Here is a 21385-nt window from a genome sequence, read left to right as displayed (position 1 = left end):
AGGGCTGTCACATTGTAGAAGGATCAACTTTATTCTCATTTGCACAAGGAAAGACTAGAAGCAATGGGATGAAACTGAATGGGAGGAAACACAGATTAGATATTAGAAAAAACTTTTTGACAGTTAGGGTGATCAATGAGTGGAACAGGCTGCCACGAGAAGTGGTGAGTTCTCCTTCAATAGAAGTCTTCAAACAGAGGCTGGACAGACATCTGTCTGGGATGATTTAGTGAATCCTGCTTTGAGCAGGGGGTTGTACCAGATGGCCCAGGAGGTCCCTTACAACTTTACCATTCTATGCTTCTATGAAAACCACGGGGCTTGATAAGAGACACATTGCTGAAATCTATGTTTTAACCCCTACCTCATGTTGTCTTCAGATTACATAGCGAAAACCTGACAGATTCCATTTAAAAAGACCAGCTAAGTTTAAAGCACTGCCTGTAAGACTCCGTACTTATCTGGTCGCTTTAAGGAAAGCCAGTACTTTCCGCAAGTTACTGTTTCTCATAAGGGTAATTAACTCATTAGTGACAGAGCCAATTTGATACTTAATGACCAAGCCAATTTTTACATTTCTGACCACTGTCACTTTATGAAGTTATAGTTCTTGAATGCATCAACGTAGCCCACTGATTCTGAGAATGTTTTTTGTGAGATATTGTAATTCATGTTAGCGGTAACGTTTCTTCAATATAACTTGTGTTTATTTATGGAAAAAAATGGAAATTTGGCAAAAATTTTGAAAATTTTGCAACTTTCAAACTTTTAGTTTTTGTTCCCTTAAATCAGAGAGTGGTGTCACACAAAATAGTTAATAAATAACATATCCCACATGTCAGCTTTACATCAGCACAATTTTGGAAACATTTTTTTTTTGTTAGGACGTTATAAGGGTTGTTACATCTGTGCCTGTACCTCAGCGAGACCCTCGGCGGGGTCCCCGTCCTCATGCTGTGAGGGCCGTACCTCTGCAAGACCCCTGGCGGGGTCCTTGCTCTCATTCTGTTGCCTGGTGTCCTGCTCCTTCCCCTGCTTCCTGGCATGTGGCCAGCACATCCCCTGGTATGAGATTAAGGCCACGCGCGTGCTCTCTAGGTCTCTTAAAGAGACAGCGCGCATTTTTCAAAAAGAGTAATTAACCAATGGCAGCGCAATGATTGCAATTTCTGGCCCCTCCGCCATAGGGAGGGCGCCGGAGCAACGAGTATCTTCTGTTGCTAGTTCCGGTTGTGTGTCTGTTCTGTCTGCGCTTCTGCAGTATTCCGTATAGTACTCTGCTAACGCCAGTTCAATTGGAGCCAACTTCCACCTCCATACCTGAAATTCGCCTGTACATGAAAAATAAAATAAAAAGAGAGGCACAATGAGTGTACCTATGTTGAAATTGGATACCCTAACTGAATCAACAGGGTGCTCACCTTGGAGGGTTGTGCCAACCTTGCACAACCACGGTGTGAACGTGAATGGTAATTGGGGAGCGTGTCCTCGCAACCCAGAGGGCACTGCACGTGGCTATCAGTAGCCTCCGCTCTCCTGGTCAATTCGTCTCTCCCCAGCTTCCGGACGGGATGATGAAACCGATCCAAGCCGTGAGTGAACACCAAGGTTCCCGGAGATTCCCAGCACCGCCAAGCAGACACAGGTTCTCCCCAAACAGCTGCCCTCCAAGCTGCTCCTGCCGCTAATCCTCAAAGAGGAAAATTTAATGTGAAGCAACAAAAAAGTGGTCTATAGGAGCGCTAAAGGAGAGGCAGAAACCAGAAAAAAAGGAAATTTAAAACTCAGCTCTTAATCTTCCTCCAGTTCCCACAACGCGTTTCTATGGTCACAGCCGTCTTCCTCAGGTGGAATGAGGGAAGCATCAGTTAATACAGCCTTTAAAAGTAGCCCTAGTTGAAACGACCCACAATCCTATGCGACCTCCCCTTGATGTTGCGTGTTAGTAGTAAGGGGGCTGTATTACTCGTCAAAAAAAATCTGACAGGTACCACGCCCCTATCAAAGTGTATCAAACACGCCCCTTTTATACAATTTGATATCAAATTGTTATAAAAGGGATGTGTTTGATACACTTTTATACAATTTGATATCAAATTGTATATAAAAAGGTATTATAGGATAAAATATTTATATGTCCAATTATTTTCTCTTTTATAGGCCTTTTAATAAAGTAGAATAAAAGTAGAATAAAAGGATCGTGATTGAATCACTTTTATATCAATCGCTATTGTTTGATATAAAAGGTTGTGTTCGATACGCTTTTATATGACCAATAAAGGACCCTTTTATATCCTTTTTATACTTTAATTAGTATCGGTTCATTGGGCATATTATGTATATGGCCAATATTTTAATAAAGGAATCAAATGTTTGCCTTTTATAGACATTTTATACTTTAATTAGTATCGATTCAATGGGTATATTATTTATATGGTGAATATTTTAATAAAGGAAACATTTTATTCGAATTGTAAATAAAAATGAGAGAAGCCATTTTTATGAAAAATATAATAGTGTTTATTGAACAACAATCAAATACATTTTATAAAGCATTACATTTGACATTTACACTGTCATTTTAGAAGTACATTCAATTACATTTTATTTATCACACTGCACTGCAGTTAATCAAATCAAAATATATATAATACAGGACAGTATAAAGTGTTACAAAAAGCGTTACATTCATATATAACAATTTGTATTTTTAATATTATAAATATATACATCACATTTCTTATATAATAATTGAATGCATTACAATTGAACAGAACCAATGTTACATAGTGAGCCACGTGGACTGTAGTAATGGAACAGTACTTTTTTTAGGCATCAGTGGACCTTGTGTGATACCTAATGGTGAGAAGTGTAAAGGACGGATCGCCCGACTGGGGGTGGATAGGGCTCGAGGATTATACACGCCATCAGTTTCATTCATGGGCATTTTTAATTTATCTAAATGGACTCTAGTAGCGGAATTGCCCACAACTGTGGATGGCATATTTAACTCGGCCATAGCGTGCATAAATGTATTCCAGCCCCTTGGTAAATTCCTGCCAGTTAAGGCATGGCTCTGAGTTGTGTTACGCACCAAATCCAGCATATTAGAGCCCGGTATTACAGTTCCTTTGAAAATAAATTCTCTTTTTTCATTCCACGATGTAATATTTGTGTTTTGCAACATCTTGTTTAGTAGAAGTTCTGCATTCTTTTTATATTGTGGATTTACATGACTTACAATTTCATTGACAGCGGGGCTTTTATCAACGGGTGAATTTGACAATTGTTGGTGATCAGATTCTGGAGTGTTAATGATCTTTAAAGTTGATAGCTCCTTAGCATCTTGTTTAGCATGAACCAAGTATCTTTGCAGTACATCACTATATTTTTTAATTTTCACGTCATCCGGCATGTCACGACGCTGTAAAATCTCACTAATTTCACCATCAAGACGTTGGATAACGCTTTGGCGAATGTCTGTGATAGGGGGCCAAAGTTTGATTAGCTCCTGCTTGGGAACAAGATACATTTTCTCGGTATGTTCCATTATTTGCCGGCAAGCAGGCTTGTTATTATTGGGATTGCAAAGCCTAAAAGAGGACCTATAAAGCCACCAGTCTGCTTTAGTAGCTGCTTCTTTTTCTTTATGCTGTGAGATTTATTACTCATGGTTTTTATAGCTTTTCGCCACTTTTTTAGTATATTTTTTTGTCGCTCTTTCAGAGGGATTCGACCTTTTAAGATGTTTAATGCAATCTCCCCTATAGCTGTAATTAAATCATGACTCGCATTGCACAAAATAGATTTTCTGATAGAAGGTGGGGCCTTCACCAGTGTTTTTAAGAGCTTCCAGTTACGCCGTATTCTCTCCGACATCTTTACAACACTATGGTCGCAGTGTAGAATGTCTGATTTTGTTTAAAATTCACTTTTTAGAAGTATTTTTCTTTTGAACATACACAGCTGGTAAAGCTGGAGGAAACAGGTTCGTCCTCAAGCGAAGGTCCTCAGGGGTATCTGCTCTTAAGTCTAGCAACAAATACCCATAAGGCACCTGCGTGGCATCCTCAAAAGCTTCTAAGAAATAGCGTGTTTTTCCTGGATACATTTGTCGCGCTAGTGTTACAATTTGCAATTTATCCCGAGGGTTATTAAAAAGGACCATGTACTTTGTGTTTAAATTTATCGTGTGGCTTTTCTTTCCTTGACAAAATATGTTTTGTACCAGGTAGAAAATGCTGAGATTTCTGTGGTGGACATACTTGGTAAATGCTTTTTCTATTTCGCAGTTATCACTAGCACTCTCCATGAGATCGTCAACAATAGTCAAATTTACCTTTTCAGGAGGGAATAATTCATCATCTACGAATGTATGCGGCAGACCCTCCACAAATCTGATGAAGGGAAAAGAAAGAGAGATTTCATCATATAGTTTCTGCCAGCAGGAATAAAACCAAACAATATTATCAGGTTTATGAGAAAAATGAGTGTCAATATTATGTAACAATTGTTTTACAAAGTAACTTTTTCCAGAATTAGACGGGCCTGCTAGAATACACGAGAATGGATGTTGCAAACGTGGGTCCATCATGAGTCACAATTAATATCCAAATGGCACGGTGGTAAAATCGTCTAATAGTCTGCGCTTTGTGTAAACACACTTTTGGGTTTTTTGAAGAAGTCTTGTTTCAACGGACCAGAACTTTTTATTTTTCACAATGCCGGGCTGCTCTACGACAATACGTTTTTGCGTTTCAGAATCAGAATTACGCGGGTAGTCCAGAACAAGATCTTTTAGACTGCTGAAATTAATAGATTGAGCATTACCAACATTTAATGTTATTCCCTTCACTTTTAAGACAGTTTTACCGGTGTTGAGTTTGTATCCGTAGGTCTTTGGGCCAGCAGATACAAACTCAGTGATGTAAGTGTCATCAGGTATCTCACTGGTCAATTCCCCCAGGTAATCACCTAAAGGAGGACTCCACTCACCTTCTCTCTGCACAAAGATATCAGAATCAGTATCGTGATAAAGGCACCTTTCCTGCAGCCTGTCCAGCAGAGAGCAAAGCTCTAGTCTAGCATACGCTGTTGTAAAACAGGCTATAAAAATGGTTGTGTTCTTGTTGATGGTGTGGTGCCCTTCTGTATATTTCCAATCTATTGTTGCGGTTTCATCATCAATAAAATGCAACATCGAAACATCGTAATACGGTAAAAAAACATGTTGAAACAGTTCATCAGGATCGCTAATAATGCTGGTACATGGTAAATTAGATTTCTGGGCAAACTTTCCCCATAAAGAATTTAAGAAAAGTTTGGAGATCTGTCTCTTAGCAAGGCTCTCTCCTATATTTTCAGAGCGTAACTGCACCCCTTCTTTGTCAAGAAAGGAATCAATGTACTGTTGTTTCTTACTGTCATCAGTGCACTAGCTGGGATAGCCTGAGGCCTCCTGCTTATCCCTAAGATGTAATTTAATGTACCGAGAAAACAGGCGATCACTGGTTTTAGGAAAATCCCAAATTTCATAGATGTGGGCTATCCTATAGCCTTTCTCTATGGCCATCTCAAGCTCTATAGTGCACCATGTACCTGTCAGAGCCCGCTCTTCATCACTATGTGTACATTCCTCTGTCTGCGAATTTACAGAGCATGTGTAGCATAGAGGAAACAATAATTTTTTGTTGACTTTTACCGGTAGAACAGGAAAAAATAAATCCCTCGGAGGGTAGACCTTGACTTTGGCAATACCAAAGTAATTTTTAATGAACCCAAATCCCTCATAGATAATGTATGGATGACCAACGGGATATGTTTTAGTCTTGTTTACAAATGGATACAGGCTGGTGAAATCATAGTAATGTAGTGTCTCCCCAGGTTTCAGTTGGTGATAAAGTTTAATGGCATTAGTACGTCCCCCATAAAGAGCATCGCGGGGGTCTAAAGGGGTAGGGAATTCCATTTGGAGAAGAAATGATTGAAGATTAGTATCTTTTTGAATCATTTCATTCCATTCATGTTCCCACAGGACTCTCACTGTGTAGCCACACCACTGCAGAAAACGTTTTTTAGCTAAAAAGGCATAATATAATTGACCATAAGAGGTGTTTGTGACCTTATTTGAATCGTATTCATTATAGCAGATTGGGCACCCATGATAAAAACACCCCTGAAATTCGAATGCGATATGTCTGTCATTAACATAGGCATAACTGTCTAAAAAATATTTTCCTACTCGTTTTTCACCACCTCTTAAAGCATGTTGGATTGCTATGTTCTCTCTGTGGGATACATACATGAGCCACTGTATAGCGGGTGATGAAAAGCGTTCTTGTGTCTTGTGATAATTATCACCCGGTAAAATGGCAATGGTCTTTTTTGGAAGAAATTTAAACCTGTACATTGACATACATACAGATGCAAGGGTTACGAGTTGAAAAGGATCAACACATCTGGACACTTCAATTTTTTTCTTTTCTCGCTTACAGTATATTTTAACATTTTTCTGCGTCATTTCCATGACACGCTCCCTGTAAAGTTCACATGAGTGTCTCAGAATCTCAACATCTTGTTTACAGTAAGACTTTAGTTCAGAATTAAAGTCAAAAGTTGTATTTTCCTGTTTCTCATACCACTCCATGAATTCCCCTTTCTCACTAGGTGACATGTACTCTACCCCATAATATTTTACAGCTGGTAGGGGGCCCACATAGTTTTGATTTTCTTCGGTGTTAAAAAAGTGGGGGAAATGTCCTTTTGAACCTGAGAATCCCATAGCCTGCGGCATCTTACTAAGTTTCATCGGTATGAAATTTAGGGAGTCAATAAACCTCAGTTCCAAATCAGGCAGCGTTACACACAAGAGACAACCGCCTCGGGATATCAATTTCACACAGAGTTTTTCAGAAATCAGTTCCTTAACAATAAAGTATGCATCGTATCTTCCAGCATTGTGGGCTATAAACGTATATCCAGAAAATTTACCGGATGTAAAGAATTGCACAAAATCATGAGTTGCTGATTTACCTTCAAACTCCCAGGAGGGGCTACCATACAGCGTCGTAGCATAAATATAATTTGGGATGTGAGTACCTGTCTCCTGCATACATTCAAAGTCATAAAATATATGGGCTTCAATATGTGGGAAGGACTATTCAAACAGCACATGCAAGATTGAATAAGCACAGACAGAACATGCGCCTGGGTTACCAATTACACAGTGTGTCCCGACACTTTGCAGGGAGTCACAATAAGGATCCAGGAAAGATAAGATTGACTATCATTGATCATATTAAGGAGCTTGGTGAAGATAGGCTGAGTAATCTTATCAGGAGAGAAAGCTACTGGATGTTTAAGTTGGGCACTCTATTTCCAGAGGGACTCAATCTCACCATAGAGAAAGTTTCCAGTTAGGGTTAATAGTTTAGTGATTATGATTGATTTCTCTCTTTATGTGAAATGTGCAATTCTTTAGGAAAAGCTTTTCCCCTCATTTGGGGGAATTTATTACTTTGACAGGGCTTATCATTTGTTTAATGGATTATTGACGAGGTTGAATGCTGTAATTTGCAATGTGTATAATGATTGTAAAAAAACATTCGCTGAACAATGTTTTTATTGGGGATGTAAGGGTTAACACGCAACATCAAGGGGAGGTCGGATAGGATTGTGGGTCATTTCAACTAGGGCTAATTTTAAAGGCTGTATTAACTGATGATTCCCTCATTCCACCTGAGGAAGACGGCTGTTACCGTAGAAATGCATTGTGGGTACTGGAGGAAGATTAAAAGCTGAGTTTTAAATTTCCTTTTTTTTCTGGTTTCTGCCTCTCCTTTAGCGCTCCTATAGACCGCTTTTTTGTTGCTTCACATGAAATTCACCTGTGACCTTCAGTGCCAGCTTCTATCCACATACCCGATACCCGTTGGTCAGCTCCACCATACCTGTATATTCTGGTTACCCATTTGTCCTGCTGGGACAGCTGCCATGTGTCTGGGGTCTAACTGGAGGTAGCACCTGTGTCCCCCTGGTACTCCATTCAGATCTTGTTCGAGGGGTCTTAAACGGATACCTGGGGCTCACTAGTCACGCCCCCGTTGGAGCCCCCCGGACCGTGGTCCTGAGGTTCCACTCAAAAAATAAAAGAATGTGAACTTCACCACCTGTGCCTCTGCTTCCATTCGTTACCAGGGTTAAAAGTTGACCAGCGATTTCTCTTTTTTCCAACAAAATTTACAAAAACATTTCTTTAGGGACCACTTCACATTTGAAGTGAGTTTGGGGGGTCAATATAACAGAAACCCAAAAGTGACACAATTCTAAAAACTGCACCCCTCAAGGTGCGCAAAACCACATTCAAGAAGTTTATTAACCCTTCAGGTGCTTTACGAGAACTAAAGCAATGTGGAAGGAAAAAATGAACATTTTACTTTTTCCACAAAAAATTTACTTTGGAACCAAATTTTTTATTTTCACAAGGGTATCAGGAGAAAATGGAAAACAAAATTTGTTGTGCCATTTCTCCTGAGTACGCCGATACCCCGTATGTGGGGGAAAGCCACTGTTTGTGCACATGTGATAAGTATAGCGTGGCACTACTACAAGGTGCACAAGTAGGTTACCCAGACCCAAAAGTAACTTGGCACTCAACTTGAATGGTCCTTTTTTTGAAAAAGATTTTTATTGTGTGCAGGCTCAGAAACGTTTCGGGCCACAACAGGCCTTCGTCAGTCTGCTATTACAAGTATGAGACAGAGATATAAAAATCATAACAAGTCCTCATATACAATGCATAATTGACAAGTATGTTATATCCAGGCACAAAATAGAAAATTACCCAATTACAGAGATTATACTCAGAATTTACTACATAGCGTGTAATAACAAGGTAGTAGGAGAGCCAGGTGGAGAAGAAGGATGAAAAATAAGTGACAAAAAATAAGTGACAAAAAAGGGGGCCTATATTTGGCTGGTTTACCAGGTACATATTTATTATCTACTAGCTCTTTCCCAGTTTGCACTCCACGACCATTTCTTAATATTATCTTTCCTTGTATTATAGCACAGCATGCAACAACATCAAATGAGTGCACAGTGCACACCTGCATCCCTCTTTATAGCAGGTATATATATAATATCACTCCCTTTTAGGATTTTGATTATTATGAACCACAATTATCTTACATCATTGCCCATACCTTATTCTAGGAATTAATATAAATGAAACCATTCTCTTTCTCGTGGATTTACATTTAGTCACCATATTGTGACTGCAGTCGGGTAGGCCCCCTTTTTTGTCACTTATTATTAGTCACTTATTTTTCATCTTTCTTCTCCACCTAGCTCTCGTACTACCTTGTTATTACACGCTATGTAGTAAATTCTGAGTATAATCTCTGTAATTGGGTTATTTTCTATTTTGTGACTGGATATAACATACTTGTCAATTATGCATTGTATATGAGGACTTGTTATGATTTTTATATCTCTGTCTCATACTTGTCATAGCAGACTGACGAGGGCCTGTTGTGGGCCGAAACGTTTCTGAGACTGCACACAATAAAAATCTTTTTCAAAAAAAGGACCATTCAAGTTGAGTGCCAAGTTACTTTATTATTACTGTTTGTGCATCTGGCAGGGCTCAGAAGTGAGGGAACACCATTTGACTTTTTGAACGCAAAATTGGCTGGAATCAATGGTGGGAGCCATGTCAAGTTTGGAGACCCCCTGATGTACCTAAATAGTGGAACCCCCCAATTCTAACTCCAACCCTAACCCCAACACACCCCTAACCCTAATCCCAACTCTAACCATAATCCTAACCACAACCCTAACCCAAACACGCCCCTAACCATAACCCTAACCATAACACACCCCTAACCCTAATCCCAACCCTAACCATAATCCCAACCATAACCAAAACCATAACACTAACCACAACCCTAACCCTAGGTCTAACCCTAGCCCCAACCTTAACCCTAGCTCTAACCTCAACCCTGACCCTAGCCCCAACCCTAGCTATAACCCCAACCATAACCCTAGACGAACCCTTCTTCTCCACCTGGCTCTCCTACTACCTTGTTATTACACGCTATGTAGTAAATTCTGAGTATAATCTCTGTAATTGGGTAATTTTCTATTTTGTGACTGGATATAACATACTTGTCAATTATGCATTGTATATGAGGACTTGTTATGATTTTTATATCTCTGTCTCATACTTGTCATAGCAGACTGACGAAGGCCTGTTGTGGGCCGAAACGTTTCTGAGACTGCACACAATAAAAATCTTAATAATAACCCTAACCCTAATGGAAACATGGAAAAAATACATTTTTTATTTTATCATTTTTACATAACTGCGAGAGTGATAAAGGGGGGTTTATTTACTATTTTTTTTTATTTTGGTCAATGTGATAGGGTCTATTACAGTGATCAAAATGAACCAATAGGAAAAATCTCCTATTGTTGCTGGGTGCCAGCCGGCAGATCTAGGCAGGCGCGCTGCGCATTCCCCCTGCCATTTTCTTCCAGAAGGATACACCGATAGCCGGGGGACTGGACCGGGGGATGCAGGAGCATCCAGGGACACCGGAGGTACCATGGATGGCTCAGGTGATCCCATTTCTCTCTCCTCTGATGTGCTAGATTATATCAGAGGAGAAATGAAATGGGAAATTGAACTTTTTTTTTTGTTTCCATGAATAACGGTGATTGCAACACTAGGGTCGGTAAAAGCCGGCTGTAGCTGAGCTGAGACCACGGAGAATGTCCGATGCTGGGGGGTGTTATAACCTTATTTCTCAGCACCGTTAAAAAGCGGCGCTGAGGAATAAGTACCCTTAACTGCTGTCGTTAAAAGGCGTATCGGCGGTCGTTAAGGGGTTAATGGGAACCTGTCGCCTGCAGATATTCTGGGATTCTGTAAATCTCCTTGTAGCCGCTAGCTTCTAGTCATTGTGACAATGCAGGGAGCTGTAATAGTCACCATTTACTAGCGCAATATAATCACTCCCAACAATTTGATTGACAGCCTGGTGTGCAGCAAGTTTAAGCAGATTATGGTGTCAGTCAAGGTGCAGGGCAGGGAAATGATTACAATGCGCTCATTGATTAGTGACCGCCCCAAAAACCTGAAGCAAGTGGCTGCAAAGAGAATAAAGCTTAATTTTCTGCCAGTAGCCGCTGCTCCAATAAAACAGTCTAAAAATCATTAAAATACTATGTAGATGCAGATTATCACTAATCAATTATGAAAATCAAACATGTACGGTAAATGCATGTTGATTTAAGTGGGAAAACATGTCAGTAGAACATATGCTGCTGTTATTTCAACAGCAACATTTAAATTCTTGTGTTGCTTCAGTATAATTGACCCACAGCTCCCCTATACACAGTATGATGACCCTACACCTCCCCCATATATACAGTATAATGAAACAACAGCTCCCCTACACACAGTATGATGTCCCTACATCTCCCCAATATATACAGTATAAGGGGCCCACAGCTCCCCTATACACAGTAAGATGAGCCCACAGCTTCTCTATACAGTGTGATGGGCCCACATCACCCGTATACACAGTATGATGGGCCTAGAGCTCCCCTATACACAGTATAATGGGCCCACAGCTCCTCTACACACAGTATGATGGGCCCACAGCACCCCTAAAACACATCATAATGGTCCACACACTGTATAATGGTAACCACATTGTATAATGCTCCCCACAGTAGCCTCTACATTAATGGTACCCATTCTGTATAATGGCCCATACAGTAGCCTCAAAGTCTATAATGGCCCTCACATTAACTCTTGCATTGTATAATGACCCCACGGTTTATGACAGCTCTCCACAGAAGCTACAGTGTATGATGGCCCTCACAGCAGCTCCCACACTGCATATAGGCCCCCATATACTGTATGAGAGCCCCTAGAGTAGCCTTAAAATTGTATATTGCCATCGCATAAGCTCCCACAATGTATCATGGCCCGCATAATAATCCCCACTTTGTATGTTGGCACGCGAGGTAAGCCTGTTATGAATGGGTCACCGAGGAGAAAAATACAAAACAAGCTAAGTCACAGAAAACCAGAGAGGTTGGTAACTATGCAGATTGCAGATCCCTGATCCTAACCACACAACTAGCGGCAGCCGTGGAGCATACCTACGATGGTCCTAGACGCTTTGTCACAGCCGGAGGACTAAATAAGCCTGAAGCAAGAAAAGGGGAAAACTAACTGCCCCAGAGCAGACCCCAAAGGAAAGACAGCCCCCACACATGCACTGACAGTGAAACAAGATGAAAGCACAAACACAGGCAGGAAAATAGGCTGAGCAAACGATGAGGCCCAAACTAACTAGAAAGGATAGGAAAGGAAAGACACTGTCTGCAATCTGCAAAAAACTCTACAAAAATAAAGTCCAACACTTCTGATAGCAAAATTAACCCTGAAGTCACTAGACTTCTCCCACTATATCAGCACTCTGAAATATTCTGAGACAGAGCAAAAAGAGGCCAATCTAATAAGGGACAAAAAGCAAATTGGCAAATACAGATAAATAAGAGTGGAAATTCAGCACAGCCCCGCCCGGGGCTGGCTGACCACACAAAAAACTGAATAGACCAACAAAATCAAGTGTGAACATTAGCAGAAAAACTTAGCTTTAGATAACTGGAACAGAGCTGAAAACCAAGACCTGACAAGCCAGAAGGAATCACCAGCACCAGACAAGGGCGTCGGCTGTCTTAAATCCAGTCTGAGATTCCTGAGGTCCAATCGTCATCCTCATTATCAGGTGGCAGATTTCTACTGATTAAATCAGCCTCACTACCTCCAGTTACCACCAGAGGGAGCCTGGAATGAGAACTCACAACTGATGGACCGAAAAATGAACTCACAACATAAGCCCCATCTGAATAATGGTAACTGTATTAGCACCTGTGCTGTATGATGGCCCTTGTGTTAGCTCCCACATTGTATAATGTCACCTGCATTCGTTTCCACACTGTATAATGGCCACCACATTAGTTCCCATGCTGTATAATGGCCACCAACATTAGCTTTCATGCGGTATAATGTCCACCGCATTAGCTTCCATTCTGTATATTGTCCAACCTAACATTAACTTTCACGCTGCATAATTGCCCCCGAGTTAGTTCCCAAGCTGTATAGTGGCCCCTGCATTAGCCTTCCATGCTCTATAATGGCCTCCATATTAGCTCACTTGCTGTATATATAAGGGTCACCCACAGTAGTTGCTAGAATGTATGAGGGTACAGGTAATCCACTGGCTCACAGGTGACATCTCAATTTATCATTATTTGCTCTCCCGACTTCCCCCACTCTCAATTCATTATCATTCGCTATCCCCCAACACGCAATTAATCATTATCATCTTAATAGACAACAGTGTAATCTCAGATGTAATGCCTGTTACCAGTCACATTGTATTGTAATCATCATGTGATTCACACCACAAATACCTTCCCACTAGGTGTAAATCAGTTTTAATTCAGTCTCTTTTCTTTCTTTTTACCTATATTTTCTGCTTACTACAGCACCTCTTAAGGTTATCCCAATTCCTTTTTTACGTGTGTAATTTTTAGGGGATCTATGTCTCCCTGTGATTAGCCTTCCTTGTAGGTTGCATAGCCGCTATCGATTTACTTATAGTGATGGAATTACATATTGTATGCCTTCATTTTGAAGTAATTGCACCCTTCTGATGAAATATACATAATCTCCTTTGGCCAATTTTGTTGTTTCTTTGTATGCTGACTTGATTTTTTCCTTTCTTCCTTATATGTGCTGTCATGCCCAATTGTTTGTACATATTATGTGTTCAATTTCTTATAAGACTATTTTTGATAATTTGGTACAGATATACTTTGAGAAAGGCCGAAAGGTTGGATTTAATCTGTTTTTCATATGGGTCGAACGGCATAAAGTTGCTTTCTTTATTTGCACATAGAGTGACGAAATTCGCTTTTTTATGTGAATTTCTACAGAGGACCTTCAAGACCATTACCACAGCACAGCAGACCATTTTCTATATAAACACTCCCTCCAACCAACATCACAATCTAGACACCACCACAGATAATAATCATCATTATCATTCTTTTAGTACAGATTATGCAGTTGATAGCACCTGCAGTCTTGTGTAACGCCGCAAACAACACATTGGTAATTCGGAGCAGATAATGTGGTAAATACTCAAAATGTACTTACAAAAAAGTTAAGGTTCTTAGCACATAAATTGGCTAATTCATGTGTGACCATCAACCATGGCAAGTTGACACTTCTCTGATGAGTCCTATCCTACTGGACATGCCTCTTTCATATCCTTATGAACATGCCCACACCTACTACTTTCCATAGATGAGTTTGAATGAGCAACACATGCTTGAAACAAAGTTGTTTACTCAAAATTTTGGAAAGGTGCCAACATCTTTGTCCTACCCATTTTGGGGGCTTCTGTGAAAATCTGATTATTTTGCATTTTTTTGTGTTGTTCCAATACACCCAAAGGAAATACATTTTTTTTTATAACAAAGTATGTATAATTTCATTATTTTACTGGGATAAATACTTGATTTATGAACAACTTCAAGGGTTCCAACACTTTAGGCCATGATTGCATATCTATTTTAAGGGAAATAGCGCCGAACTGGATCAACCTGATCAGAAAATCACACTAGAATTACAAAATGTCATTGAAAAACCACTTTCACCACCCTATCAAGGTATGGTGGAACAAAACCACCTTGGAAAATTACCTTGAAGAATGTTTGATTCCATGCAGTCTCAGGATACAGGTATTCTCTTCCTGTAGCAAAAATTATATGAAATTTACCAACCGATGGGAAGAAATATGTAACAATTGCTCCAATTAGTTTCTCCAGTTGAAAATCAAGAAGAATACTAAAACTACTGAAGAAACAGATTTGGAAATTGAGAAGATTCAAGTTGAACAAACACTATTATTGCAACCTGATTTAGAAATATTTAATCAAGACATGAAAGATTCACATTGCCTGGGAGAAACAAATCAAAGACAAACATACAAATACCAACATAATCGTAATGAATTTGAGACAAACAGGATCTGTACATAGAAATCGACTGGTGGACAACATGGGGAAAGATCTATCTCAATAACTTTAACAACCTCAACAGACATTGAGTTCAATGCGTCATCTGGACTCGCATACAGTCATGATACTCGATCTGGGGGAAGGAAATATGAATCGCACAGGGAAATCTCTGGTAGAGGGAAAAATACCTATAGAAGGAATGATCCACAAGCATCTTTCAAGGTAATTCATCTATCAGGTATATTTCTAACCAAGCTTCAGATTGATGTTTTATGCAGAGGCCTTACTTTCTCACCCTCATGCAAGATTGACTTTTTCACAGTGCTAAAATATTTACATATTTTTGCACATAAATTGATTTTTTTAAAAATCTTTCATAAACAAGGCGACCAAAATATATTCACCACCATAAAGCAACAGGAAGTGGCTGACATCCTACAGAGTCTCTTGGATAAACAAGAATCCATCCCTGGGAAGTTACCAAAATCAATTTTACCAACATCCCAAAAATTCCCTTCCATTTCAATGTATCCAAATATCAAACTATGTGTGAAACTAGTGAATGAGCAATTCAAAAATATCCCTCCAACTGTTCCTTGTAATAGCTGTAAAACAGATGCATCAGATGACTAACGTGATCACAAATTGGAAGGTTGAAGACCGGCATACTGTCTTTTTAAAAGAATTGTCTGCTCGAGGAAGATGCACAAACACCAGACTAATAGAGGTTGGAACTTCAGCACCACAAAAGAAAAGGAGACTGTGGGTCTTGCTGCAGCGTAAATTTATTTTCATCCAGTAAGGTGTCAAAAACAGATATGGTCCTAGGACATTTTTGCTATGGGTGCAGGTAGGCAAAATATAGTAGATCAATAACAAATCGGAAGATCTTTTACATCTGAAGGAGAAACTGTGTGGAGCAGGACCCAGGAATCAGGAAATGCAACAAGCAGGGTGTAAACTGCAATTTAGGTAGAACTAGAGACGGAGCCTCAGGCCAGGGGGAGTTCAGATAATTGGGAGGAAGTGCCAGACAGGAAGGGGTTGGTTTGATGGCCATCTTAGGAGAGCGAGGTGAAAGCTGGAAGGAGGACTTGTATCACCTCTGTCAAGAGCCATCTGCAGAGCCGAAAACCCCAGGATCCAACACCCATGAAGCAGTCAACTGTGGTACCACACACCGATTAGAAACTAGTCATCTTTTGGTTAAACAGCCTTCATCCAGGCGGGCTCATTGCTGCAACAACACAGCGACCAGACACAGGTTGTTAAGTCCTGAGCTCAGGCCCACTGTGAGAATTGTGAGTGTGCACGCAAACATAGTTAGATTGGCACCAAACTTAGGCAGATACAGGCACTTGAATGCATCAGTGCCAATCAGACTCAGATTGCTGAACCATTAGTAACTTACAGAGATTACAGTATCAACCTCTTCATGACCGCCAACGGTACATATACATCGGCGCTAGCAGGGCTTTGTGCAGCACCGACATTTGTCTACAGTTGGCGGTTTTGTGCTGATCGGAGCACAACGCTTCCTGTGACCCCTGACCTCATCAAGACCTGAATGGTTCAGGTCCTGATGACGTCAGCATCACACCAGCCAATAAGACAAATCACTGGGAAAGTTTGCTGTAGCAACAGACTTTCCCCGGTGATCTGTCTCATAATAACGCTGTTTCACCTCTGATCTCCTGTCAGTGAGAGATTAGATGAGAAATAGTGTGACAAGTGCTGCTGGCAACAGCTATGCCAGTCAGCAATCTTGTTATAAAGTTAAAAAAAAAAGGCAGGTTAGGGTTAGTGCTTTAGTTAGGGTTAGTATTAGGCTAAAGCTAAGGTTAGGGCTAAAGTTAGGGTTGGTGCTTAAGTTAGGGTTAGTGTTAGGCTAAAGTTAGGGTTGGGGCTAAAATTAGGGTTAGGATTAGGGGTGTGTTAGGGATATTTTTATGGTTAGGGTTGGGATTAGGGTTAGGGCTGTGTTGGGGTTTAGGGTTATGGTTAGGGTTGAGATTAGGGTTAGGGCTGTGTTGGGGTTAGGGTTAGAATTGGGGGGTTTCCATTGTTTAGGCACATCAGGGGCTCTCCAAACGCGACATGGCGTCTCAATTCCTGCCAATTCTGCGTTGAAAAATTCAAATGGTGCTCTGTTGTGCACTCAAACAGTGGTTTACCCCCCACATATGGGGTATAAGCATATTCAGGTTCCCCGCATCATGTTCCCACATGCTTTATGCATGTATTAGCCCTCTGTGTCTGTACTGTTACACACTTAACATTATGGCTGGCCCAAACAATCAGAGCAATTATTACCACCCACCTTTCGTGTCTACCTTTTTTCCTCATAGATTGTAAGCTTGCGAGCAGGGCCCTCATTCCTCTTGGTATCTGTTATGATCTATGTGATTATTGTTATGCTGTAATGTCTATCAACTGTACAAGTCCCCTCTGAAATGTAAAGTGCTGCAGAATATGTCGGCACTATAGAAATAAAATTTATTATTATTATTCAGGACAAATTGCACAACAACTTTGAGGGTCCAATTTCTTCTGCTACTCTTGGGAAAATAAAAATTTTGGGGGTGAAAAGATTATTTTTGTGGAAAGAAAATGATTTTTTATTTTCATGGCTCTACATTATAAACATTAGTGAAACACTTGGGGGTTCAAAGTGCTCACCACACAACTAGATAAGTTCCTTGGATGGTCTAAATTCCAAAATGGGGTCACTTGTAGGGGGTTTCTACTGTTTAGGCACATCAGCGGCTCTGCAAACGCAAGATGACGCCAGCAGAACATTCCATCAAAGTCTTCATTCCAAAATGTCACTACTTCCCTCCCAAGCTCTGCCATGCGCCCACACAGTAGTTTTCTCCCACATATAGTGTACCAGCATACTCAGGACACATTGAACAACAGCTTTTTGGGTCCAATTTCTCCTGTTACCATTGTGAAAATAAAACGTTGGGGGCTAAAAGATAATTTTTGTGGAAATTTTTTTTTTTATTTTCATGGCTCTACATTATAAACTTTAGTGAAACACTAGGGGGGTTCAAAGTGCTCACCACATATCTAGACAAGTTCCTTGGGGGGTTTAGTTTCCAAAATGGTGTCACTTGTGGGGGGTTTCCACTGTTTAAGCACATCAGGGGCTCTCCAAACGCGACATGGCATAAGATCTCAATTTCAGCCAATTTTGCATTGAAAAAGTCAAACGGTGCTCCTTCCCTTCCGAGCTCTGCCGTGCGCCCAAACAGTGGTTTACCCCCACATATGGGGTACCGGCATATTCAGGAGAAATTGCACAACAACTTTTGTGGTTCTTTCTTTTTACACTTGTGAAAATAAAAAAAAATTGGTTCTGAATAAAAGGTTTGTGAAAAAAGTTAAATGTTCATGTTTTCCTTGCACATTGCTTCAGTTCCTGTAAAGCATGTAAAGAGTTAATTAACTTCTTGAATGTGGTTTTGAGCACCTTGAGGGTGCAGTTTTTAGAATGGTGTCACTTTTGGGTATTTTATGTCATATTGACCCCCCCAAACTCACTTCAAATGTGAGGTGGTCCCCAGGGGCTGGCTGGTAACTTTTAGCCTGGGGGGAAGCACAATGCAGTGGCCCACTGTGACGCGGACCACGGCCCATCTTAAGGCTTGGGTCTATAGTAGTAGCACTTGAGTATAGCACATGAGCAAAAGAGGTACACCTTCTAACAACCCATTTCACAAAAATGGTGGAGGAACAATAAATACTTATCAATAGAAAAAAGGCTCTGTTAGTGTATCACCACCGAAAACACAAGTAAGTGCTCAGTTTAAATTTATTTCTCTCTTTGCTTCATATCAGCGTGTCAGCCAGGGGTCCACAGCATACCATAACATTGATATTAGCACAAATCCTGCCTTGCTGCAGGTTCAGCTCTCTGAACCCTCGGCACGCTATACCACCACCGTTAATACATGGTAATACTACCGTAATTTTACTAAATTATCGGTAGTGGTTGTAGTAGTGCCTATACAACCAGTCGATATATATATACACACACAGGGGCAGACACTGACAGCTTGGGGTCCCTGTGCAAGAAATGTGTCTGAGCCCCCCTCCTTTTATGGCGTCAAAGCTACATGTGTATATACAAATATATATATATAGCCACACATACATGTATATATATTACATACTCTCCTTTATGTATATTGCTGACCCTTACACAGTGCCCTCTCTTATGTACAGTACCGTCCCTTACATATTGATTTACATAGAGCCCTGTTTTTATTACATACCGTCCTGTCTTGTTAGCTGTATAATGCAATGACGGCTGATGGAGCATGGGAAAGCTTCCTTTCTAATGGAGGAGCTGATAGACTGGTAGTTTGGTCAAAGGCTGCTCCATCAGCAGTCATTTTATATCTAACAAGAGAGGGGTCTATGTAATAAAAGAGGGCACTGTAAATAACAAAATTAACAAGAATACTGTCTATGTAAGAGACAGCACTATACATAACAGCAGAAGAAGCTATATAATAAGGGACGGCACCATATATAACTAGAGAGAATGGTACGTAATAAGGGACGTGTTATACATAATAAAAGAGGAAACTATGTAACTAAGGGTGGTGTTATACAGAATTAGTGAGTCCACTATATACTAAGGGACTGTGTTAGACATAATAAGCGATAACGTCTTCCTCCACCTCCCCCTGTTCCTAAGGCCATTATAAGTCCCCCTTCCTAACATCCCAATCCCCTACACCCTTCATTGTCCTCTCCCCCACCCCATCATTGCCCTCTTCACCACCTCCATCATTTTCTTCTCCCCACCACTATCTTTGTTTTCTCCCCCACCACTCCCATCATTGCCCATTCCACCACCTCCATCATTTCCTCCTCCACCACCCCCATTATTGCCCTTTCCACCACCACCAATTCTCCCCCACCACCCCATCATTTTTTTCCCCCACCACCCCATCATTGCCCTCTCCATCACCCCCATCATTGCCTTCTCCCCATCATTGCCTGCTCCATCACTGCCTTCTCCCCATCACTCCCATGATCCCATCAATGCCTTCTTTCCATCACCCCTCACGGCTTTCTCCCATTACCCCGGGCATCATGGCCTTCTCGCCTCATCAGTCTTCCCATGTCCGCATCTCCTCCAGGGCCAGGCTCCACCTACACACACACACACACACAGACATACAGTTGCGGCCAAAAGTATTGACACCCCTGCAATTCTGTCAGATAATACTCAGTTTCTTCCTGAAAATGATTGCAATCACAAATTCTTTGGCATTATTATCTTCATTTAATTTGTCTTAAATGAAAAAACACAAAAGAGAATGAAGCAAAAAGCAAAACATTGATCATTTCACACAAAACTCCAAAAATGGGCCAGACGAAAGTATTGGCACCCTCAGCCTAATACTTGGTTGCACAACCTTTAGCAAAAATAACTGCGACCAACCGCTTCCGGTAACCATCACTGAGTTTCTTACAATGCTCTGCTGGAATTTTAGACCATTCTTCTTTGGCAAACTGTTCCAGGTCCCTGATATTTGAAGGGTGCCTTCTCCAAACTGCCATTTTTAGATCTCTCCACAGGTGTTCTATGGGATTCAGGTCTGGACTCATTGCTGGCCACCTTAGAAGTCTCCAGTGCTTTCTCACAAACCATTTTCTAGTGCTTTTTGAAGTGTGTTTTGGGTCATTGTCCTGCTGGAAGACCCATGACCTCTGAGACCCAGCTTTCTCACACTGGGCCCTACATTATGCTGCAAAATTTGTTGGTAGTCTCCAGACTTCATAATGCCATGCACACGGTCAAGCAGTCATGTGCCAGAGGCAGCAAAGCAACCCCAAAACATCAGGGAACCTCCGCCATGTTTGACTGTAGAGACCGTGTTTTCTTTGAATGTCTCTTTTTTTCTCATGTAAACTCTATGTTGATTCCTTTGCCCAAAAAGCTCTACTTTTGTCTCATCTGACCAGAGAACATTCTTCCAAAACGTTTTAGGCTTTTTCAGGTAAGTTTTGGCAAACTCCAGCCTGGCTTTTTTGTGTCTCGGGGTAAGAAGAGGGGTCTTCCTGCGTCTCCTACCATACAGTCCCTTTTCATTCAGACGCCGACGGATAGTACGGGTTGACACTGTTGTACCCTCGGACTGCAGGGCAGCTTGAACTTGTTTGGATGTTAGTCGAGGTTCTTTATCCAACATCCGCACAATCTTGCGTTGAAATCTCTTGTCAATTTTCTTGTCCGTCCACATCTCGGGAGGTTAGC

This window comes from Dendrobates tinctorius, unplaced genomic scaffold, assembly GCF_039654945.1.
Source record: "Dendrobates tinctorius isolate UK_male_01 unplaced genomic scaffold, ASM3965494v1 ptg000015l, whole genome shotgun sequence".
In the NCBI taxonomy this organism is placed as follows: domain Eukaryota; kingdom Metazoa; phylum Chordata; class Amphibia; order Anura; family Dendrobatidae; genus Dendrobates; species Dendrobates tinctorius.
The sequence above is the reverse complement of the archived record's forward strand: the minus strand, read 5'-3'. Positions refer to the sequence as shown.